General features: G+C 44.1%; 1 protein-coding gene across 1 annotated transcript in view; it reads right to left on the bottom strand.

The window, feature by feature from the left end:
• LOC144768159 (solute carrier organic anion transporter family member 4A1-like) overlaps positions 1-2,966 on the bottom strand; it is a 269,403-nt gene extending 266,437 nt beyond the window's left edge. The window contains exon 1 of the mRNA XM_078651609.1: positions 2,742-2,966. The gene's annotated coding sequence lies outside the window, so the exon portion shown is untranslated. The remainder of the gene's footprint in view (positions 1-2,741) is intronic.
• Between the last annotated feature and the right edge of the window lie 23,125 nt (positions 2,967-26,091).

The raw sequence follows: 26,091 nt of genomic DNA, 5'->3' as shown, positions 1-26,091 counted from the left end.
TTCCTAACTGTTGAATGCATGTTCATTTGTTCATTTACTGGCATTTACATGTTGTGTGTTGCAAACAAACTACATCCTGAGACTATCACGCAATTACCTTTAAAAACTCCTCTCACTTTACCGTAAGAGAAAGAAAAGTAAACACCAATCCCGTATTATAAGAATAAGCAGCAATTTATCAGAAGGCGCAGTCTGGCATTTGATCAGTGGGAAGCACTGACGCGAGATTGACCCTGGACCATGACCATTTGACGTAAATCACAAATATTCATATAATTTGCACATGCGAAGACAGACCAAACTCAAATCTTGAGAAAAATACCTGTGATGCGCTACTATTTTAAAACATAAGCCTTGAAAAAGCCCTGGTCTACTCAACCTTGTGGGCGAAACAAGTGTCGGCTGTTAGTTCTTATCAATGTGATTTCGAAACAATATCATACAGAAATAAGGATGTAACCACTATGGTGGATCATTTAAAGAATACTTATGAAAAATAAACAAAACAAGTCTTCTCAAAAAAGGACTCGAGGTTTCTCTTTGACTACCACAATATTTAAAAATAAGGAGAAGTACTAACTCAAAAAACGCTTTACATGAACAATTTTTGAGGCCATAGAGGTCCGGTGTCTCAAGTGAATCTCCTCCAAAACTATTCATTCATACTTTGGGCAATACTATCTGGAACTGGGATCCGTGGACCTTGTAAATCTAGTAGCAGCCTGACATTTGACCTCTGTTGTTGAAGCACTGCAAACGTGATAAGATAAACACAGAATTTAAAGGCATCTTTACTATTGCTCTGACTTTCCCTACCCACCAAAAATCAGCTCACGACCCACAGTCTTGAACATAATATCTGGGTGGAGGGAGAGTGTTGCACCCACAAACAGAAAGAGTACAATATAGCAGTGGCTCTTAACCTTTTAACTTCTGAGGACGCCCAATTAATCATTACTGAAACCCAGGGACCCCACTGTATAATTTTTAGAATCCAAACACCCACACTGAGTTAATACTGGAGGCAGGGGACCATGGACCTAAGTATTTTCGATGATTTGAACCGGAAAACAATTGACAACAAACACAGAAACATGCAATCATTAAACAAATACAGACATTCTGAAAATGTTTATTTAATTCACAAACAGATATAAAATCTAAATTTGCATTACAATAGGAAGTTGGGAGTGTTTCTAAATTTAATTGAAGCCACTCATTGCCCCTACTATATTTGCAAATACTAAATTAATTTTTTGTCTACAGATTCAAATTCTGTCACCTTTACGGAACATTTTAAAATTTTCAATTGTACATTTTGCTTCTTCATTTATATAAACTTTTTTAATCTTTTAATATTTTACATTTTTGCTAAGCAGTTGCGGACCCCTAGAGTTGATTCCGCGGACTCCCACGGGTCTGCAGACCACAGGTTAAGAACCACTGCAAAACAGATCTATCATCTGCTCCAATTGCAAGGAGAGAGGAAGAAAGAACCCTGGGTAACACCTTTCCATGAGAACCTAGATCAAGAACACAACATTCACATTAAACTAGAAAAATTCTGACCCACACCACCCAAGTCATTTGGAATGAACAAACCACACCCTCCTTATGCCAATAACATGTCACAGCTGACATGGGATAGTAGGAGGGCTGCACTGTGAACAACCACAGTGATACAACACACTAGACATTCACAAGAGTTCGTCAGAATACATAACTCACCCATACTGTAAGAAACAACTCTGTGAGTATAACCCGCTGCTGCTTAAACAACCCATGCTCGACAATGCGGTTTGTATCTGCACTACTTAGCAGGAGTGCAATACTTTTAACAGGAGAGTACATGCACTTGTCAGTAGAGAACAGGTTCTCTGCGATGGTAGGCACTTTCATTATATATCAAACAATGAAGAGCACACACCGAACTGTCCCGTCTTTGCGCTCTATTCCTCAACATGTTACCAGCCACATCAGTCACTGAACGAAGTCAAATAAATTAGCTAAGTACCACAAAAAAAAGTACACATATTTTACTCATCTTGGTTACAAAGGCAGGATGAGTAAGCCTAATGAATAATAAACTACATCAAAAGTATGATGTGGTGAAATAAATTGATGCTATAAACATTTGCGATGTCTTATAACTTGAACTCAGTGAGTACTGTTTTCAGGACAATGATGCGTGGACCGGTTAAATGCTATCAAAACCCGAGCCTGCCTGCATGGCACACATCCTCCCAAGTGCACATCTGATGCAAAGCTGAAGTAGCGAAGGCTCATTTCCTGGCGCATAAGAGATGAAGAAGCCGAGCCCGGAGCGGCGGCAGGTGTCTGACCGAGGATAACCCCGCCGTGGCTGACAGGCTGCGCGCTCAGGGATCGGAAGCTTCCTTCCCATACGGCTAATGAAAGCCCACGCGCTCGCCTCCCGCCCACATCTGTGTGCCTCACACGCACGCGGCTTGTCCTCGCCTGACGGCGCACACTGGGCAGCGCGAGGCAACCTTCTCGTCATCCACCTGTCATTCTGCTGACATCGTTCACATGCGGGTCAAGCGGGAGATTCCCGGGTTTGAAGCCGATACAAATGGCTTTATTTCACGTCTTCCGCCTAAAATTAGTTCTGCTTCAATATAGGGTGCTTACACATTCCCTCTGTTTGTTATTCTAAATACCCCCACTTTACAGTTATAAAATGGTCGCAGTTGCATCATTCTGATGATTTTATAAAATACCTCTCATATAGGGTGTGCCCTTTCAGAGCTCTGCCGCCTGCAGTCCTAGCAGAATGTACGAGCGGTTCACTGCGTCGATGCCGCCTTTCCGTGAATCCAGTGAGAGCAGGTCACAGGATGGGGGCTGAGGCCTGGAAGAGCCTTTTTATACCTCCGTAAAACTTGACGCAAATAGTCCGCCCTTCACAGAGGACCCAACCAAATCTGTGAGCGGCTACAAAGGAGCAACCGGCTGACGTGACGGGCACCCGGCCAGGAGGAGAAGCCCACCCCGGGCAGAGCTTGTCATTCAGAAACCGAAAGCACTGGCGGACGGGAGCGGCCCTCGCTGATCCCGGACGGGGTGGGGGAGAGGGGGGTCTGCACAGGCCAAGAGCGGTCATCCTGAAACCGAAAGCAGCCTTTGAGTCGGTTATCCACGCCTATCTTATCCACGAACAAGTCACAAATAACATCTTGTTATCCAGACAATTTCTCCCTGACCCCAAGAATGAGGCAGAGCATGCAGAGCCCCCAGAACAGTGTTTGAGGTCAGTTAACTTACAATAGTATTCAGAGAAATAAAGGTGGGGACACAGCCAGTGCACACAGTGAGCTCATGCAGCTGGAACCCCACAGAAAACATCTGGAAACATTAAATTAAATACAGATTCCCGTTATTTCGCCATTGCAATGTTTTCCAACGCTGTCTCATACCAAATACACGCATGTGTCCCTGGCACATCAGTTAGCACATCTCTGTTCTAGTGTTTCACCCTGTCAAACACACACTAACACCCGCCCATCACAGGCGTCACCAGTCAGGTGACCCTGTTAATAAAAGGGGCCATGGGCATGTGCCCTGGGCCAGTTCTAGTACCCTACTACAGTGTCTGTGTAACCTCATTGCTAGGCATGTGGGCCTAGGACCCACTGGCGTAACGAAAATTGAGGGGGCCTACCTGCAAGGTATGTAGAGGGCCCCCCTCTGGGCTCAATTAGGAGCTCTCCGGACATAGTGCAGTGCCGAGGGGGCCCCCTGGAGCTTTGGCCCCCCCCGCACCGCGTGGGCTGCGGGGGCTTGTGTTACGCCCCTGCTAGGACCCAAGACTCCGCAATGGCGATGAATGGGTCTTGTCCCACGTGTGAGGAGGCGACGTCCCAGTCCAGTGTGGGGGAAGTGTAATTCGCACAGAGGGCACCCCCCACACCTGCTGCTGAGCGACTACAGCAGTAGAGCTGTGGCACGCTTGGACACGCGCCCTCCAGTTGGTCCTGCATCCGACCGCATACTGACCCGGCTGCATCCCGCTGCACTGACCGGCCCAGCATCGGACCCAAGATGACCGCAGGCAATGGGATTGACACCACAGGAGGTGAGACTCCACCCCAACATCGCACGCGTGAGGCGAGAGTACTGTGACTGTCCGATAACGGACAGAGTGAATGTGAGTAGGTGTGAAGCCAATAATCCCTCTAGGTTTAGTCTAACTCCATTACCTGAGTAGAGAGAGTGTGAGTACCCAGAAGCACCCAGAAACACATGACCCAATTGCTATAGTGCCTCATTAGCTCTCCTACTCACTCAGAGGTATTCATGCGCGTGTCCACAAGTAGATCAGTTGAAGACAATAAACGCTTTAAAATATACATTTCTTCCTACAGTGTCAAAACATGCAACATACGTGCCACAACAAGTTGAGAATGCATAAGTAAAAAACAGCTAACATAGTGACAACATACACATCAAAGAAGCAATATGTCATATCAATAATCCCTCTGGACGAAGACCCACGAGAATATCCCCCCACCCCTGCTGAGAGGAGTTGTATGAGATGTCCCAGGCCAATGGGTTAAGTCAGCAGACCCCATCCCTCAGCCAATCCATGGTGAAATGTATATCACATGTGTGTCGCTCTCATCACTGAATGGATCACTCTTCAAGTGTGGGGCAACTAGCCCACCTCCCCATGACATCTTAAAGGCACCTGTGTCCTCTAGCAGCTGTGACACTTTGTTGAGTCGGGTGCTAGGGCTTGACCAGGACAGAATGACAACAGACAATGTGCCCCGAGCACGGACAGAATGTTCAGGCAGTACTCATGGACCGTGCAGAGAACAAGCTCTGCTGACACTTCTCATGTGTCAGACATATACCAAGGTACTTGCAAAGCTAGTATGTCATGTACATTTAGTGCGCTACAGCTGCATGATAGAAGCCGGGCCCATGCCCCTCAACATTGCCCATGACGCTCAGATGACAGCCTCCTCTTGCTCAGGTCTGTGGTACCAAGCGAAACAGACCGCAGAGGTCAGCAGAGTCAAAGTCAATGCAGACAGGGCTCAAGTCAGAGAGCGGAATGACAATTCCTGTCAGTAGGTATGAAAAAGGCAAAGGTTATATTGAAGCAGTGACCAACAGTTCCTATTGCTGTTAAGTAGTTACAAATCCAAGAAGGCACAGGCAGCTTCGATGGCAGTTCCAAAAGATGATCCAAATCATCAGCAAAAAGGACCACCATCCAATCCAGCAGTTTGAAGGAACAGATTTGCTCTTCGCACCACGAGGTTGAGAGGAGAATCCCATGGTAACCTGGGAGAGGTTCGATGTAGGCATGGCACAGGAGCCTCAGGAGCCATTGAGCAAACGCACAGGCGCAGCGAGCAGCCTGTCTGTCCATTCCGTCATGAGCACCGAAAGGGTTAAGGCCAATTCCCTCCTGGATTCACCTGCACTGATAACTGATGCCAAGGTTGTCCACCTGTTTTGCAGACAAACACGACTCCTTCTTCGCCCTTGCCCCCCCCTTGCTGTGAACTAGAGAATGGTGGGTGGGAAAAAATCAGAGCGACTTGGCTGCTGCTGGCAAGGTGGTTGCGTTGGTGTCCATCAGGGGCACCCAGGGAGTGAGGCGACAGAAGGTAGAGTTTCCCCCGCCCACCCCTGCCGGACGCCAAGGTGACCTCCGCTAGCTCAAGGTAGCCAATGGCAGTGCAGGCTGAGCCTGTGAAAAATCAATGTTGTGGCCATCGCTGGCCGCTGATTTGGACCAGCTGAATCTGCCCAGACCTGTCTCAGGGGTCTGCCAGCCAACGGTGTGGGGCCCCATTTGCCACAGGTGAAGGACCGCATTCAAACCAGTCATTTTTCAACCCCCCCCATCAAAATTGACCTAAGCACTGCACATTCTGTCTCTGAAAAGAATACTAAATACACTACGCGCGTTACAGAAATCATATTCTCAGGACGTATTTATTATTCATCATAGACATGACATAGAACATATCAACATAGCATTAAACAGCAATGAAGGGAAAATATTTACATTATTTACACTGCAACTGCATTGCAAGGAACCAACGCATTCGAGCCTACATTACATTGGCTGCAGTCATGCATGACTACCCCTCAGATCCAATTTCCTGTGACATCATATGTATTCTATTGTCCTGGACCAAGGGAAAAGGCCCCTTTTTGGTGGTTCCATTTGTTGTCCTTACAAGGCAAATCCACCTGTCCCCATGGGCTGGGCCATACCTGGACCTCCCAAACCCTCGAAAACCCATCGGGGCAGCACAAGGTAAGACCAAGGACACTTGTAGTAGACAGACTGATAGAGGAGGCCAGGAGATGCGGAGTTCGTGCAAAAAAGCAGGGTGACCTCGCTGCTGCTGGCAAGGCGGAAACATCTGCATGCGTCCGGGGTGTCCAGAGGCCAAGGTGACAATAGGTAAAGTTGCCCTACTATTTAAGTCCTCCTGCCCGCCCTTGCTGGACGCGAGGTGACTACCCACCAGCCCCAGGTTTCCAATGGCATTGCGGGCTGAGCCTGCAAAAATTAAACATTGCAGCCACCGCTGACTTGGACCGGCTGAATACAGCCTGCATCTGTCAAGGGAGCCTGCGGCATGGGCCGCCGTTTGCCATACCTAAGTCCCCATTGGCCAAGAGCATTCTCACGTCAATAGACATCACCGGTATAGCCATCACTCAACACATTCTGCTATCCTCTCGTTGTACAAAACATCTTGACTGCTAAATGTATAGGGACCTATGCCATAACACACATTGTGAATAGTGCAGACATCTTTACACAACAATGTCATGGCAAGGACATGCTGTAATGGCCAGTGAAATGCAGGTGCCTACTTTGATCAAAATACTGGCTACAACATTTTAGAGAAGTTGAAGCTAGAAAAGAGTGCCTGATCACGCCCCAGCCATACAAAGTTTTGTCATCAATAATTTCACTACAAATGTTACAATGATATTATCAATGATGTCATAGATGTCATGAGTGATGTAATATGTGGAGTAATTAGCAGTGCATGGTGAGGGTGTAAGTTATCGATACCTTAGGGCACAAGTTATAGTTACTTGAAATAACTACACTATAACTGCTGATTTTGTATGGTTTTGTGTGTGTAACCTTTGTTTTTTCTGTGAATTTCTATGTTTTTAATGCTATTTCATAACTATTAGGTCACTGTAACCTGGGTGAGTGATGGTGTGTGAGTGCAGGCCTCGAAAAATCCACATGCCCACTTGCAATCTCAGTTCGAGCTATTTTTAGCACTTACTGGACCTTGCTGACAAGTAAACTTAAGCTGGAAGAAACAGGTGTTCTGTTCATTCAGAAAGTGAATGAGCAATTAAGATGCTTTTAAATAACGTTTTTATGTTGACACATTTGCTGACTGCTCAAGGACAGAGGTCAAATGTCAGTTTGACTTTTTACTAATTGTTGCCTTTCTATTCTTGGAAAATGGTTTTAACTTTTCTTTCACTTATTTATCACAGTTAATGGTTTTGTCAAGTGAGATGACAAGAAATGTGAAACAAACAGATGTAAAATGTCAGTTTTTTTCTCCAACACCATTTAAACTGCTTGTAAATGAATAGTACAAGTATTTCAAAATATAACTGGAATTATGAAATAACTTTTTTTATAATTCAGAAGTGTGATGCAAACAAAGATTTAAATAGGAGCAAAGTAAGTCAGAATACTTTACTTGGTGATGTGCAAAAGATAAATATTTGTAGACACTTTGGGGCCCATTAGGATCCGCCCGCCACTCTAGCGGTGCTGGTGTGGTGGTCCCGCACCGCCAATTAGGATGCGACCGCCATCGTGATGTCGCATTCCACATCTTTGACAATGCGGCGGGTGCTGCTGTACGCAGCACTCACCGCAATGCCAAAGAGGCATGTTGTGCATTGCCTTGCACAACTTGGCAGGCACTGTGGGTGCCTACCACCTTGTGCATGGCAATGAAGGGAGGTACCATTGGTAGCCCCCACCCACCCGGGGTCCACAACGGGCCCCCAAAGCATTCCCCTGCCAGCCTTTCAGGCCTTTTGAATCCTGCATCATAATATGGATGGCGGTGCCTTCTAGGCAGGCCACCATATAATGCCACAGCTCCGCCCGCCCGGCAATCCGGACGATTGCCGAACGGCGGAAAAGCGGGGGACGGACTCTCCGTCCGCCGCGGTGCCCCCTGCCATGATAATGTGGCAGGGGTAAACGCAGTTGGGATGGCGGATGGATCACCATTGCCGGGCCCGGTGGTGGCGATCCGCCCACCATTGTAATCACCCCCTAAATTTCCAAACATTGTAGACTATATAGTTTTAAAACCACATGACTGTGACAAATTTCAAGTTTCATTGTAAAATCTAATGAATGCAAATTACAGTGTGCTGCTACTTTATACTTCAGTTACGTATTTATTCAAAGTGATAGCTTTTACATAGGATTTGTGAAACATCCGTGCCCCCGCCCTGATGACAATGCAGTTAATGAACTAAGAGGCAAGTCAGTGGTCATGTGTATCCTTTATGTGGCTAGATTTGTATTCTATATGTGGTTAATGTTTAGTTTATTAAATCAAACGAAGTAGATTTCTGTACAGCAGACGGGCTGAACTCATGTATTTAAAGGTGCTCTCATCTATACTAATATATTAAAGAGAGAGCCCAAACCTTTGAGGCGGGTAATCTCAGGAACCACAGCACCAATCACAACACCCAATACATCGTTGGAAAGGGCAGTTGCAGCAGAAGGACATAGGCTATGCAGACGCCCACCATATACATTTAAAAGGTAAAAGAAACGTGCCAGCAAAGTAGTCCCTTGTGGGCGTGTCTGCGTTGTGCTGTGGGCGTGTGCTGGGGGCGTGACAAACGCTGGGGGCGTGTGGTACATTCCGCCCTTTATGCCATGTCTCATATCGTGTGCTCTGGGTGTGTGCTGGTGGCGTGGGCGTGTGCGGGGCGCGGGATTACGGAAAAAAAAAGCGAGCGTTGTGCCCAATATTTCATTGTTTTTTCTTCCCAGGTTCTGTACATTCCAGCTCCGAGTGTCCACCCTGCTCCCTTTAAATACCCCTGCACCTCATAATCATAACCCACCCTTACTCCTTAAAATACCCCAACACCCTTAAACACTAACCCATCTTAACCCTATAAATATACCCTGTACCCCAAAACCCAAACCTATCCCTAAACACTAACAATACCCCTGTACTCCAAAACCCAAACCTAGCCCTGAACCCTATAAATACCCCTGTACTTCAAAACCCAAACCTACCCCTGAACCCTAAAAATACCCCTGTACGCCAAAACCCAAACCTATCCCTGAACCCCAAAATACCCCTATACCCCAAAACCCAAACCTAGCCCTGAACCCTTAAAATACCCCTGTACCCCAAAACCCAAACCTACCCCTGAACCCTAAAAATACCCCTGTACCTCAAAACCCAAACCTAGCCCTAAACCATAAAAATAACCCTGTACCCCAAAACCCAAACCTACCCCTGAACCCTAAAATACCCCTGTATCCCAAAACCCAAACCTAGCCCTGAACCCTAAAAATACCCCTGCACCCCAAAACCCATACCTATCCCTAAACCCTAAAACGACCCTTGTACCCCATACCCCAAAACTATATCTGAACCCTTAAAATACCCAAACACCCCAAAACATATACCTCAGTACCCCAAAACATATACCCCTACACCCATACTTATCTTATCCAAACATTAAAAAAAAACATGCTTTTACCATTCATGCATTTACAACGAATTTCGTTGTAAATGTATGCGTGGTAAAAGCATATAAAATGTAATGCCATGCGTTATAATGGCATTGCGGAGTCATGGTACTTTCGTAATGAAAGTATGAGGAGTGATGGTATGCGGAAAGAAAGTTGCGGAATAATGGGTGTTTACCCTCCCCCGGTAAGTACATTGGTGGCACGGCGGCCCACATCTCCAGCAACATACTCATATTTTTTCACCACCGAGTTGAAAAATGCACAGGTCTCTCTCGTTGATGGCCAGCACCGACATACACTTTTAGACACACCTCCCGCCACAAGTTCTGGAATTGCGAACTTTAGAGCTGGGGAGCTACGTTCGAATCTCGGCATCAGCTCAACATCCTGTGATTCCAGGCAAATCGCTTTGTCTCCCCGTGCCTACCACAAATGAATGTGTTCTTCTGTAATGTAAATTGTGCTCATGCCATGTCGTCGAGTTCGCGCTATATAATATTGCAAGGAAAAATAAAGTAGGGAAACTCGAGTTCACACACTACTGAATGTGCATCAGCAGTGCACTGTGAATCGGAGCGTTTCACAGGCCTGTCACAGATAAGAAATGCTATCAAAACGAAATCCTACAAAACAATATACTACTGGCCGGCAGCAATTCATACCCAGACAACGTCGGGACGGGCTGCTAGTCTATACTAATATAATAAAGAGAGAGCCCAAACCTTTGAGGCGGGTAATCTCAGGAACCACAGCACCAATCACAACACCCAATACAGCGTTGGAAAGGGCAGTTGCAGCAGAAGGACATAGGCTATGCAGACGCCCACCATATACATTTAAAAGGTAAAAGAACCGTGCCAGCAAAGTAGTCCCTTCTGGGCGTGTCTGCGGTGTGCTGGGGGCGTGTGCTGGGGGCGTGACAAACGCGGGGGCGTGTGGTACGTTCCGCCCTTCATGCCATGTCTCATATCGTGTGCTGTGGGCATGTGCTAGGGCGTGGGCGTGTGCGGGGCGCGGGATTACGGAAAAAAACCGAGCGTTATGCCCAATATTTCATTGTTTTTTCTTCCCAGATTCTGTACATTCTAGCTCCGGGTGTCCACCCTGCTCCCTTTAAATACCCCTGCACCCCATAATCATAACCCACCCTTACTCCTTAAAATACCCCAACACCCTTAAACACTAACCCATCTTAACCCTATTATTATACCCTGTACCCCAAAACCCAAACCTATCCCTAAACCCTAAAAATACCCCTGTACCCCAAAACCCAAACCTAGCCCTGAACCCTATAAATAGCCCTGTACCCCAAAACCCAAACCTACCCCTGAACCCCAAAATACCCCTGTACCCCAAAACCCAAACCTAGCCCTGAACCCTATAAATAGCCCTGTACCCCAAAACCCAAACCTACCCCTGAACCCCAAAATACCCCTGTACCCCAAAACCCAAACCTAGCCCTGAACCCTTAAAATACCCATGTACCCCAAAACCCAAACATACCCCTGAACCTTAAACATACCCCTGTACCCCAAAACCCAAACCTAGCCCTAAACCCTAAGAATACCACTGTACCCCAAAACCCAAACCTAGCCCTGAACCCTTAAAATACCCCGGTACTCCAAAACCCAAACCTACCCCTGAACCCTAAAAATACCCCTATACCCCAAAACCCAAACCTAGCCCTGAACCCTAAAAATACACCTTTACCCCAAAACCCATACCTATCTCTAAACCCTAAAACTACCCCTGTACCCCATAACCCAAACTATATCTGTACCCTTAAAATACCCAAACACCCCAAAACATATACCTCAGTACCCCAAAAGATATACCCATACTTAACTTATCCAAACATTAAAAAAAACATGCTTTTACCATTCATGCATTTACAACGAATTTCGTTTAAATGTATCCGTGGTAAAAGCATATAAAATGTAATGCCATGCGTTATAATGGCATTGCGGAGTCATGGTACTTTCGTAATGAAAGTATGAGGAGTGATGGTATGCGGAAAGAAAGTTGCGGAATAATGGGTGTTTACCCTCCCCCGGTAAGTACATTGGTGGCACGGCGGCCCACATCTCCAGCAACATACTCATATTTTTTCACCACCGATTTGAAAAATGCACAGGTCTCTCTCATTGATGGCCAGCACCAACATACACTTTTAGACACACCTCCCGCCACAAGTTCTGGAATTGCGAACTTTAGAGCTGGGGAGCTACGTTCGAATCTCGGCATCAGCTCAACATCCTGTGATTCCAGGCAAATCACTTTGTCTCCCCGTGCCTACCACAAATGAATGTGTTCTTCTGTAATGTAAATTGTGCTCATGCCATGTCGTCGAGTTCGCGCTATATAATATTGCAAGGAAAAATAAAGTAGGGAAACTCGAGTTCACACACTACTGAACGTGCATCAGCAGTGCACTGTGAATCGGAGCGTTTCACAGGCCTGTCACAGATAAGAAATGCTATCAAAACGAAATCCTACAAAACAATATACTACTGGCCGGCAGCAATTCATACCCAGACAACGTCGGGACGGGCTGCTAGTCTATACTAATATAATAAAGAGAGAGCCCAAACCTTTGAGGCGGGTAATCTCAGGAACCACAGCACCAATCACAACGCCCAATACAGCGTTGGAAAGGGCAGTTGCAGCAGAAGGACATAGGCTATGCAGACGCCCACCATATACATTTAAAAGGTAAAAGAACCGTGCCAGCAAAGTAGTCCCTTGTGGGCGTGTCTGCGGTGTGCTGGGGGCGTGACAAACGCGGGGCGTGTGGTACGTTCCGCCCTTCATGCCATGTCTCATATCGTGTGCTGTGGGCGTGTGCTGGGCCGTGGGCGTGTGCGGGGCGCGGGATTACGGAAAAAAAAGCGAGCGTTATGCCCAATATTTCATTGTTTTTTCTTCCCAGATTCTGTACATTCCAGCTCCGGGTGTCCACCCTGCTCCCTTTAAATACCCCTGCACCCCATAATCATAACCCACCCTTACTCCTTAAAATACCCCAACACCTTTAAACACTAACCCATCTTAACCCTATTATTATACCCTGTACCCCAAAACCCAAACCTATCCCTAAACCCTAAAAATACCCCTGTACCCCAAAACCCAAACCTAGCCCTGAACCCTATAAATAGCCCTGTACCCCAAAACCCAAACCTACCCCTGAACCCCAAAATACCCTTGTACCCCAAAACCCAAACCTAGCCCTGAACCCTATAAATAGCCCTGTACCCCAAAACCCAAACCTACCCCTGAACCCCAAAATACCCCTGTACCCCAAAACCCAAACCTAGCCCTGAACCCTTAAAATACCCCTGTACCCCAAAACCCAAACATACCCCTGAACCCTAAACATACCCCTGTACCCCAAAACCCAAACCTAGCCCTGAACCATAAAAATAACCCTGTACCCCAAAACCCAAACCTACCCCTGAACCCTAAAATACCCCTGTACCCCCAAACCTAGCCCTAAACCCTAAGAATACCCCTGTACCCCAAAACCCAAACCTAGCCCTGAACCCTTAAAATACCCCGGTACCCCAAAACCCAAACCTACCCCTGAACCCTAAAAATACCCCTATATCCCAAAACCCAAACCTAGCCCTGAACCCTAAAAATACACCTATACCCCAAAGCCCATACCTATCTCTAAACCCTAAAACTACCCCTGTACCCCATAACCCAAACTATATCTGTACCCTTAAAATACCCAAACACCCCAAAACATATACCTCAGTACCCCAAAAGATATACCCCATACCCATACTTAACTTATCCAAACATTAAAAAAAACCATGCTTTTACCATTCATGCATTTACAACGAATTTCGTTTAAATGTATCCGTGGTAAAAGCATATAAAATGTAATGCCATGCGTTATAATGGCATTGCGGAGTCATGGTACTTTCGTAATGAAAGTATGCGGAGTGATGGTATGCGGAAAGAAAGTTGCGGAATAATGGGTGTTTACCCTCCCCGGTAAGTACATTGGTGGCACGGCGGCCCACATCTCCAGCAACATACTCATATTTTTTCACCAGCGATTTGAAAAATGCACAGGTCTCTCTCATTGATGGCCAGCACCGACATACACTTTTAGACACACCTCCCGCCACAAGTTCTAGAATTGCGAACTTTAGAGCTGGGGAGTTATGTTCGAATCTCGGTATCAGCTCAACATCCTGTGATTCTAGGCAAATCGCTTTGTCTCCCCGTGCCTACCACAAATGAATGTGTTCTTATGTAATGTAAATTGTGCTCATGCCATGTTGTCGAGTTCGCGCTATATAATATTGCAAAGAAAAATAAAGTAGGGAAACTCGAGTTCACAGACTACTGAACGCGCACTCTTAAGTGCATCAGCAGTGCACTGTGAATCGGAGCGTTTCACAGGTCTGTCACAGATAAGAAATGCTATCAAAACGAAATCCTACAAAACAATATACTACTGGCCGGCAGCAATTCATACCTGGACAACGTCGGGACAGGCTGCTAGTATGTGATAAAGAAGAAAATGGCGTCTCAGTGAATTAAATACTTGCCCCGAATCACATAATTTGAAACCATTTATAGGTCAAGAGCATTATAATTAGGTCGAGTAGATTATTTAAGTCACTAGACCCTGCAGATCTAGTAAACATTTTTGGACTTTTTTAGGCCTTGGGTTTGTGTGTGAGTGGTTTATGTAGGTGTGTAAGTCAGTGTGTGAATGAGTGCATGTGTTTATCTGTAAGTGGGCGTGGGAGTGGCTGTGTTAGTAGGTGTGAGTGGCTTTGTGGTTGTGTTAATGGTTTTGTGGGTCTGTGAGTGGGTGTATGAGTGGCTGTATGTGTATGAGTAGTTGTGTGGGTTTGTGAGTCGGTGTGAGTGAGTGGCTGCAGGAAAGCTGTGTTGGTCTGTGAGTGGGTGTGTGAGTGGCTGAATGGGTGTGTGAATGGTTGTGTGCGTAGGTGAGTGTGTGAGTGAGTGTGTGAGTAGGTGTGTGGGTTTATGAGTGAGTGTATGTTTTTTAATTAGGGTCTGAATCCTTGGATCCGAGCATGTAAAAAAAGGTTTTTGGACAAATTCTTGCCCAAGAGGGGTCCCTTAAAGACCGCTCCATTAGTCCCATGGGGTCAGGGTACCTCTACCCTGACCCCTTCTATCACTTTTTAAATGTATTTTCCCTGCTTGATTAGCATTGCTGTTGGCGCGTGGGTCCCCAAAACCTCTGAGGATCCGAGGAGGATCCGCATCCCTAGATATACAAATTCATTTAAAAAATATATTTTTGAAACTACTGAATGGATTTACACCAAATCACACAAAGATCTACCTTTCTTCCAAATTTGGTGTAATTCCGTTCCGTTGTAGGTGTGATTAAAAAACTACCATACACTCCAGGTATCCCTTTAATATGGAGAGATGATAGTTATTAAAATAGAAAGGAATAGGGTGTGCCCAGGATGCATAGTAGTTTTTTAATCTTTAACCCCCCTGGCCGTTTCGCATAAGAGCTCCCTGAAAAACGATTGAGCCCACCCTGGCCTTTAGGAGCCAGGGTAACCCGATGGTGAAGCATGACACTATCAGAGTGTGTGATGGTATCTATACAAAGAGGTATATCTCCCAATAGTGGTTGAAGCAGTTGACTATACCACAAGTGCAATCTTATGCCACAGGACATTGAACTAGAGGGATAATGTGGTGCCAAAATTCCCTTGTTGGGGTACTTTGTGGGCCTCATTTTATACAAAGACAGGAGTACACAAGCTAAAGTGTATGTTGTAGAAAAGGCAGAGCTTTGCTGGGTTGGAAGGAGCAGTAAAATGTAGGCATTATACTTGATCCCAACCATCAGTACCAGGTTCTCCTAACTCAGGACAGTGTTATCTCCAACTGTCACATGAAATATCCGGATTTGTTTAGTTCGAAACTTGGATGTTTGAACAAATTTGAGCACCGGATTGTGTTAAAGGCAAGTTCCATTCCTGTTGTTCATAAGGTGAGGAATGTACCATTTACCTTGCGTCCCCAACTCAAGCAGGAATTGGACAGATTGTGTGAAGCCAAACCCATTGAGACATCAGAATGGTTAAGTCTGGTTGTTTTGGCACGCAAATTGAATGGCAAGTTGCACATGCGTGTGGACTTGAGAGATTTGAACTAGAACATCAGGGTTGATCACCACCCTTTACCACACATTAATGAAATGATAGCTAGCGTCAAGGATACAAAGTACTTCTTGTCAATTGACCTGTCCAATGCGTTTAATCAGATGAAATTGCCCCCTGATTCTCGTCATCTTACGTAATTTATAACACCTGAGGGGGCGTTCCAATTCCTATGAATGCCCTTTGGGTTAGCTTCTGCCTCTGCAGTTTTTCAGGGACTTATGAGCAGTGTTTTGAAGGGTGTTAATGATGGTTTTCCAAGATGATATTTTAGTTTGGTGGAATAACAGACTTAATCATGATGTTTTTTTAGACTAAGTTTTGATGAAATTACAACTTGGTGGTTTAACGGTATCTGCTGAAAAATTCAAATTTTGTGGAAAACAAATTGATTATTTGGGACACACACTTTCTGCAGATGGTGTCAAACCTAATTTTTTTTTACTTGAGGCCATTGGAAACGCTTCAGCACCTGTTGACAAGGAACAATTATGTTCCTTCCTGGGGTTGGCGGAGTACTATGCAAAATTTGTACAACATTTGGGTCCAAGGTACATAGTTTGAGGCTTTTGATGAAGAAAGGCGCTTCCTTTGTGTGGAGTTAAGATTGTAAAGGCTGACATAACCAAGGCAGTGGCTATTAAATCTTATGAACCTCACAACAAGTCTATTGTAGTTGTGGACGCCAGTGCTTATGATTTGGGGGCAGTCCACATGCAAAGCAAGGACGACAGGGAATGGGTGTTAGCTTTCACTTCTCGAACTCTCAGAGGGGTGGAAGCTTCATATTCTGTCATTGCAAAAGAGGCCCTCGCTTGTTGGAGACTTACAGATGGGGTACGAATTTTCAGGTAAGGGCCGATCACAGACCTTTGATAGATATTTTTACTACAAACAGTGCTAGGAAAACAATACCCAGAATAGCCAAATGGTTATACAGATTGCAGGAATATGACTTTCACTTGAAATATGTGCCTGGCCTCAAAAACATCAATGCTGACTGTTTGTCCTGATTACCTTTATCAGGGGATGTGGATGAGTGTGAGAATTGTGATGAGGAAGAAGAAGAATGGCTGGTGGCTGGTGGCTGCTGTGAGTGAGTCGTGCAAGGGCACTGTGAGGGAAGAGGAGTGGAAACAAGCTGTCTTGCAGGACGCAACGTTGCAACTTTTAATTTCTTGTTTATCTGACTGTTCTGCTCACCGTATGTTGATTAGGAAAGAGCTGTCAGAGTACAAGATTGTGTGGTCGGAACTGTCTTTTGAGTGTGGTGTGGTTAGGGGGGCATACAAGTTGGTTGTTCCTATTGTGCTACGCTCCAGGTTGTTGGAACCTCTGCACGAACACAATGGTATGTCGGGCATGAAGAGGAGAGCCAGGTGTGATTTCTGGTGGCCTAGCATGGGCAATGATATTGAGATATCTGTGAGAAATTGTGTTGCATGCATGTGTAGTGATAAGTCCCACCGATCTGAAGACACCAACATCACCTCTATTGCTATGCCTGAGAAGCCTTGGCAAATGCTTGTCATGGACATTTGTGGACCGTTTAGTGCTAATGGCATTGAGAACAAGTATGCTTGTGTCCTGAGGGACTATTTTACAAAGTGGCCTGTGGTAGCGTTCGTGAGGGAGACCAATGTCATTGATTTTTGTGAAGAAGTTTTTAGTAGAGAGGGTTATCCTGAGAGTGTTACCACTGACCAAGGTCTACAGCTCTTGTCTAACAAATTTGTTGAGTTTTTGAAAAGGTGTGGTGTGAAGCATTGTACCACTGCCGTTTACAATCCCACGGAAAACGGCATGGTTGAGAGATTTAACCATGTGTTAAAGGAATGAGTGCAGTTGGCTGATGCTGATGGTGTGGATGGTAAGAGAGCTGTGAGAGAAATGATTTGGAGTTATCGCACCACGCCTCACACTGCTACCCATGAAACCCTCTTTCAGTCTACTTTAGGGGCCTATGGCATGTAACAAAGTGACACCAGCATGGATGTGCAAGGTCGGTCTCGAGCATGTGCATAGGGATGTGTTGGCACTCAGAGGTCACGATTATCAACAAAGGTACACCCATTAGACACAACGACAAAATTAGGAGTTGCGTTCGTGATTTCAAAGTTGGTGACTGAGTAAGAACTTTTCTTGTAGGAAATCAAAGAATGAGCTTATCTAAGTGGTCCAAGCCCAAGGAAGTTTTGAAGGTTGTTGGCAACTGCGTCTGGTTGGATGATGGGAGAAGGTGGAACATGCAGAAGATTACCAAGTGCAACAGTTTGGAATGTGATGTCTGGTTGAGTAACAAAAATGATTCCGGCATTTCTGTTCCCAATAATCTAGGGGTCAGAAGGGTGTCCAATCTCATCACATCTGACACTACTGTTCCCAATAACACGTCTGGTACTACTGTTCCCAATAATGTTGTGGTCACTAAGCATCAGATCAAGTCACGTCCAAGCCAAGCTAGCACAAGGATTACTTATGTGCATAGGATACTTTAGATTTGTTCTTTCGATTGTTCAGGTTATGTTTTTTTTTAGCTTTTTGGTTTTTGTGTTTTTTTGGGTTGTTTTTTTATGGGGGGGGAGATGTATTGTATTGTACTTTTGTGCACCTGCCTTTGCATTCTTTGTTTCCATGGCTCCTGCTTGGCATCTTCACTGGATTTTGGAGTGTGGAATCCATGGAAGAGGCGCAGGACCAGTGTGCTTCGGGTGTTGTTCCTGTAAATAAACTTCTATCACTTATTTAAGGCGGTCTGACTACTTCCTAAAATCTTCCATTTTGGACAGGTTTACCACTCCCACCTATGGGGCGAATAGCGATCTCCAAGATGGTAATTATTCAAAATGTGATATGTTTTTTCTCAGCAATCCCAGTTTTGTTGGGCAAAGGCTTCTTCAGAGACCTGCGCTCCTTATTGATATCACTTGTATGGGGCACTGGTAGACACAGAACATTGATTTCCAAACTGGACGTTCCTCTCTCTGAGGAGGGCCTTGGATCCCTGGATTACAAATATTATTACGCCGCTGCCAACCTTCAGTGGCCGATGCGTTGGTTGGGCGGAGATGATTCCTTGGAATAGGCGAGGTGGTCAGAGGGTTCCTACCCGACTGACATACTGACATGGTTGCTGGGTTCTAATGTGGTGGTCCCTAAGGGGAAGGGAATATGCTCATGAGGCCAGCAAAGACCTGCTGGAAAACCTGTACAACCCTGCGTGCTAGTTCAATCCCATAAGCACAAAGAACTCCTGCTTTGGGCACTACCAAGTTGTGCAAGCTTATGTTCCACCCATGATGTGCATCCTTGGACAGTGGCGGGCCTCTCTGCATAGGGGGACTTATTCACAAAGGGTCTACTCCGACCTTTTGAATACCAGGTGAAAGCCACTAACTTGCCCCCAGAGACCTTCCCCCTTTCACTCAGCCCTCACTAGTCTACTGAATCAGACTTGGCAAAGGACTCATGATGCACCTACGACGTCCTCTCTACAACAGGTCCTCCTCAGACAGTGACCAGCCTATACAACGCCATAAGGCAAACTAGGCACCAACCATTTAAATTATTGAGGACATACTGAGAAACAATGCTATGCCAGGACTTTACCGACAGACAATGGGAGCAGCGCTTAGGCATTATCAAGTGTATCTCCATAAACTCCAGGCTAAAGTATACACAATGTACCTATCTGCACCATACCTATTTGACTCCTATACAGGTAAGTTGCATGGTCCCGGGGGCTGTTGACACCTGTCCACGCAGTTCCACAGTAGCAGCAGATATTTATTAAGTGGTGTGGTCTTGTCCACTCATCAGTGTTTATTGGGACGCAATACTAACTCACATAGCAAAAGACAACGGGCAGGCAATTAACCAGGGTGGCAGCGCACTGTTTATTGGGGCTGACAAAGCGCACCAAGAATAACAAGAACTCAAATAGGTTAATTGACTTACAGCCTGATTCATGTAGGTAAATTGCACTCGCAAAGGGCCAGATTCTCAGAATCTGGCCCTTTGCGAGTGCAATTTTTGCATTTGGTATTCATGATACCAAATGCAAAAATCGCTATGTAAGAATTTGCATATTTGCGTGGAATGGCATTTAAGGAATCTCTAATAGAGATTCCTCAAATGCTATTCATGACACAAAACAAAATAGCGATTTTGGACTTTTGGGGCCGCTATTTACCGAGAGGTCAGACCTGTCGGTAAATAGCAAAAACTCAGAAAAATGCTTTTAAAAGCATTTTTCTAAGTTGCATGTTGCACACACACATGTCCTTTGGACATGTGTGCGCGCAACACCTGTTCAAATGTGCATTTTAGGGGTGCTACAGGGCGTCCTTTGGACACCCCTGGCACCCTTAAAATCGCTATCTCATTTGCGAGTAGCAAATTGCTACTCGCAAATGAGGGATACTCCCCATTCATTCCTATGGGCCTCTTGGCCCATAGGAATGAATGGGGAGTATTTGCGAGTAGCAAATTGCTACTCGCAAATAAAGAACATGTAGGAATCGCTATTTAAGTAGCAATTCCTACATGAATGCCGTTTTGCGTGTCCTCAATAGCGAATCGCTATGATTCGCTATTAGGGACACGCAAAACGGCATGTATATGAATCAGGCTGTTAGTCCTTGGGCTTGCTAAGTGCCACATAGCCCTATTCTGGAAATGATTCACTGCCCAAACCCCTCCTCCCCAAATAACACTCAGGCTTAAACACTTGAAAGTAGACATGTTGCCCAAATTAGATACACTACACAAACCTGCCCCCACATTAAGTGTCCTGCACTGCCCCTTGACTGGGAGGGATACTTGTCTGCAGTTGGAGCCAAATCTAATGAAATCCCAACCTGAACACCCACTGACCCCACTTGTTAACCGGTACTCCCCTTCGCATATGCGCTCCTATCCTTCACTCAGATGCCCCCCCAGGCGAATGTAGGCCGATTACTTTGCTACTCCTTCACTGTGTCCTACATATCACACCAGATGTTCGCTGCTGCCTACATAAGATCACAGTAGGTTCTAAACCTTCATCCTTCCTGTGCCCTTGCAAGGTTGGCAAGGGTTATATATACATTTTGCTAGGTTTCTGACTCCTCAGGCACAAAAAGAAGATTATTGTAACTGTTTGCTTCAACTGCTACACCATATGACTTTACTATTGTGCATGTTATAACTTCGTTTTCTCTGTACGTACATTTTATTACCAGACAACAGTTTGAAGTTTGTTTATAGTTTGATTTTATTAGTTTAGTTTTATTTTGATTTGTTTCATCAGGTCTGTCCTTCTATGGTAAAAGCTATTTTAGATCTTATGTATAATGTTTAATATGTAGTACAATAGTTTTGAATATATATCTATATATATATATATAGATATATATTCACTGAAAAAAACATAGGTTTCAGACAAGTTATAGTTAGGAATTTGCATTTAAAAAAACCTTAGAAATTCACTGACAAAACCATAGGTTTCAGGGGTGTTATAGTTACCTGGACATTTCACTCGTATAAAATCATTGAAATTCCCCTGTTATAGTTAGTTGTACTAACTATAACTCTCACGCCCCTAATCCACTGCTGATGATGTCACATATTACATCATTCATGACACGGTCAGTGACATCACTGATGACATCACTGATGACATCTCAAATGACATCACCGATGACATCACTGATGACATCATCCAGTGAATGTGATTTGGTTTGTTATTTAAATATGTATTATATATATATAGCAATCTGCATTGAAGAATGAGTGGATATATAAATATCTGGATGGAGGATTTAGTAGCAGTGTGATTGACTGTTTACTTGACTAACTTATAGTGTCTCACTAAATATATTGGATAGTGACTAAAAAGTGTGAGTATCTGTATTACTTTGTCAGTTGTTGTGTAAACTGCTGCACCAGTTGGTTACTAGCTACGTGAAAGTCTATATTAGTTATTGTTTAGTTAACTGAGTATTTGTATGGGAGAGTGAATGTGTGTGTGGTTCGGTGGGGGTGTGTGACTGCCCAAAGATGTGTGAATAGTTAATTCAGTAGGTATATCACATTAAGACTACATGTTATAATAGTTGTTTGGGTGAGTGAATATCTCTATGGGTGTGCTGATGAGCAAATTTAACTCTCAATGATACATGCTCAACAAACTAGAATAATAAAAGGCAGTGTATGTGACATTTGTTATATATAAATAAGTATACATAAGACTCAGTGATTTCATGAGTGACTGTATGGATAACTGTATACTTGTAAAAGTGATTTTATAACACACTAAGGGGCCTATTACGATGGCGGATTTCCCGCATCCACCAGGCCGGCGGTAGCCACCGCCGGCCCGGAGGATGCGGGAAATCCACTGCGGAGGCCTGAAAGACCCACCGCCAAATTAGGATGCCGGTGGGTCTTACAATCTGTCCTCCGCTTTTCCGCCACAGTCGTTTTCCGACCACGGCGGAAAAGCATTAACATGGCTGGCGGTGTCTATCAGACACCGCCATCCATATTAGGATGGAGTACAAAGTATGCTTTTCCACGGCGGCTTTTCCGCCGTGGAAAAGCATACGGAGCTTCACTTCGGGGGCCCGTTGCGGGCCCCCTGGGTGAAGCCGGGGTGGGGGGTGTACATGGGGGGTACCTATGGTACCCCCCTGCATTTGCATGGACAAAGCGGCAGGCACCGCGCGGTGCCTGCTGCTTTGTGCACGCAAATGCCGTGCATGCATTTTTAACATTGCGGCGAGTGCAGCTTGAAGCTGCACCCACCGCAATGTTAAAGATTGAGGATGTGACCGCCAGGGTGGCGGTCACATCCTAATTGCACAGGAGGGAACTCCGCAGGCAATGCGGAGGTTCCCTCCTACTCTATGGTGGCGGACAGACTCAGGTCCGTCCGCCATCATAATCGGCCCCTATGTATGAGTTACTATCTATATGAATAAATGAAGTGGTGTTTGTATAAGCGTGTAGCTGACTAAATGTAAGTATGATCCATTGTTTGCAAAAGTGAGTAGGATGACTGCATAAGTGAATAGGATGTGTGCTGGTGTGTAATGTTAATATAGGTGTATAAGTATATTTGATAGTATTCTATTGATCATTGACAGCATGTATGAGTCAATCTATAGGTAATTGATTAGATGTGGGTGTAGATCTAGGAATCAGTGAGTGGATTTTTAATACTTGTATTGGTGTGTTAATGAATTAAAATATGGTAAGTGATGAAAGGTTATACTAGTGTATGATGAGGTGTATCTGATTGTCACATGGATGTTGTCATCAGTGATGTCATCAGTGATGTCATTTGAGATGTCATCCCTGATGTCATCAGTGATGTCACTATACGAGTGAAATGTCCAAGTAACTATAACACCCCTGAAACCTATGGTTTTTGCAGTGAATTTCTAAGGTTTTTTAAATGCGAATTCCTAACTATAACTTGTCTGAAACCTATGGTTTTTTCAGTGAATTTCAAAGGTTTTTTAAATGATAATTCCTAACTACAACGTGTCTGAAACCTATGGTTTTTTTCAGTGAATTTATTTCTAAGGTTTTTTAAATGCTAAATCATAACTATAACATATGCAAACCTATGTTTTTTTAGTCAATTTCAAACATTTTTTAAATGATAATTTTTAAATATATTTATTGTTTTTTATATTTTCTAACTACATTTTTTATCGTTTTATTTTTATGTTATTTTATTATTTACATGACACATTTGTTTATAAAAATTTTTTAACATAAAAATATTTTTTTTTCATTATTGAATATTGTTCATAATATACTTAAAATATTTTTATTATTTTATTAAGGAGTTGCGCACCCTACAAACACCCTGTTCGTTTACTGTACGAAACGTGTCCGCCATTTTAGGGTCGCTGTCTTGGATCTGCGTAGGGTGTGCAACGAGTATGACTTTCCCAAAGCGGTTGCTATGCGACTTGTGTGTGACGCTTGGTGCATACGCGAGATGTACGTATAACACACTGTAGCGTGTGACGTCATATGCATATCGGACGTGGTGGGTGTGTGACTTCCGCCAATTCTTCAATGTTGGAAAACTTATTTAAATATATTTAATATAAATATGAAGACAAGATATTATCTGAGAATATTAATAAAATAATATTCTTTAACTTTCTTAAAAAGTACATCCCTTTTTAATACAATTTCATGAAGTTGCGCTAGACGCGAACACGATGCCGTCAGGCTGCGTGCTGAGTGTACACATCCTACGCACAACCTACGTGCACACCATGTAATTTCAAAAATAGACATTTGATTGGCCCATTATACTTCCTATTGAAACTATTGAAGGACCTCACCCATTTTAATCACTCTTATTAGAACTTTTCTTAGGGAAAGACCTCCTGAAAAGATCTGCTGCTCCATCATTATTGGAGAAGAGATTTACCTGAGTACATCATGGCTGCAAATCCACCACCTTCCTCTGATTCAGAGAATTCATCAGAGCAGGAATTTGTTCCTGAACGTACACGTAAAGAAAGATATACCAGCATTGTCTGGAAATTTTTCACTGTACCGGAAGGCTTTAAAAAGGTGAATGCAACGAAAGTCACCTGCCGTATTTGCAATGCAGTGCTTTCAAGGGGAGACCCCACAAAAAAGTACTCCTGCGGTACTGCAAGTATGCGGAAGCACGTGCAGATTAAGCATCCGATCAACTTTGCCAGGGAGGAGTTAAGACGATTGAAAAAGGCTCCTTCTGCTTCATCAGCAGGCCCAAGTACGAGTGGAGCAAAACCATCAACCTCTACTACATACCCTGATATTCGTCCCCAATTAGGGAAACTCAGAATGACCTGTGCAAAATGCGGACGGCTCATAGCAAATGCAGAGCAATCGGTGGATCTGGTGTGTCGAGCTGTTGACCACCACCATTGTTAGATTTCTTTTCTCCTCTCCTCCCAGTTTTTAATTCTCGTTTCCCAGTTCTCATTTTCTGTTTTAATAAAACAAAAAAATACAAAAACGTTCAAAAAACCCACAAAAAACCAACAAAAACGAACTACTCTGGTTAAAGAAAGATCTAAACTAGTATGCTAGTGTGTGAAAGTTAAGATGAATGTATGTGGAGTGCATAATTGACTGTAAAAATACATTTCTGATGTGTGGTGAATGCATAAGTGCACAATTATACGGAAGTGCGGCAGCATGACACTGTAAACTGTTTAACTACAGCGTGCTATAGTACTTCCAAAGCACAGGGATGTAACATATGTACCTAAATATGTTGCAGCTCTGTGCTTTGCTCTGCACAGCCGTAGAAACTGCAGCCATGTGGTGACACAGGCACCCTTGCACCATGGTGCAAGGATGTCTGTGTCGTGTAGAGATTGTTTTTGTGCAAGAAGGGACACCTTCTTGCACAAAAACAATCATTAAAGGCATTTTTCTTCTTCAATATATGCTGTGCATTGCAGCATACATTGAAAGTGAAAAAATGAGGAGAAGTGAAATCAATTTTCCACGTTGTGCTTTGCTACACGAATAGGAGGATGGTGTAGCATTCACAAACATGTCCAGATTTATGATTTCTGATAAATCTGGAGATGTGTCTTGTTCTATGAGTGTTCTGTGCAAACACACACAGCAAAACGTATAGAACACCTTTTCAACGCAAAGTACTGTATATGATGAGATTATATTTACATGGAACGAAAAGGTATACAGAATGCCTTTTCTTCACCATTTAAATAAGAAAGAGAGTTAATGGCTAGGCCAATTGTTATCAAAGGAGTACATTTGTATACTGATAACAAAGGATAACAAACACTTACAACTACTTACGTTTTAGGAAACTGATATGACATTATTATATATTACAGAAGGGAAGGGCTGCGATCTAATATGACGTATGCTAAAACACTGACTTATGTGGTTTAAGTTAAAAAGTTTCATTTCTTTTTAATTCTGAAATTATCAAAACCTGCAAAACAACCATATTAGTCTATTCTGTACTATACCATATATCTTGCACACAGGTGTTGTAAACCTGTCTCCTATTTTATACCTTTTTGCAATACATTTTTCTGACAGAAAACTAGTCCATCCATGTTCCTTTTCTTCAACTATGTGGAAACACAATCCATTGTG

The sequence above is a fragment of the Lissotriton helveticus genome, chromosome 7 (genome assembly GCF_964261635.1).
Source record: "Lissotriton helveticus chromosome 7, aLisHel1.1, whole genome shotgun sequence".
In the NCBI taxonomy this organism is placed as follows: Eukaryota; Metazoa; Chordata; class Amphibia; order Caudata; family Salamandridae; genus Lissotriton; species Lissotriton helveticus.
Note: the sequence above shows the minus strand (reverse complement) of the source record. Positions and strands in the feature narration are given on the sequence as shown.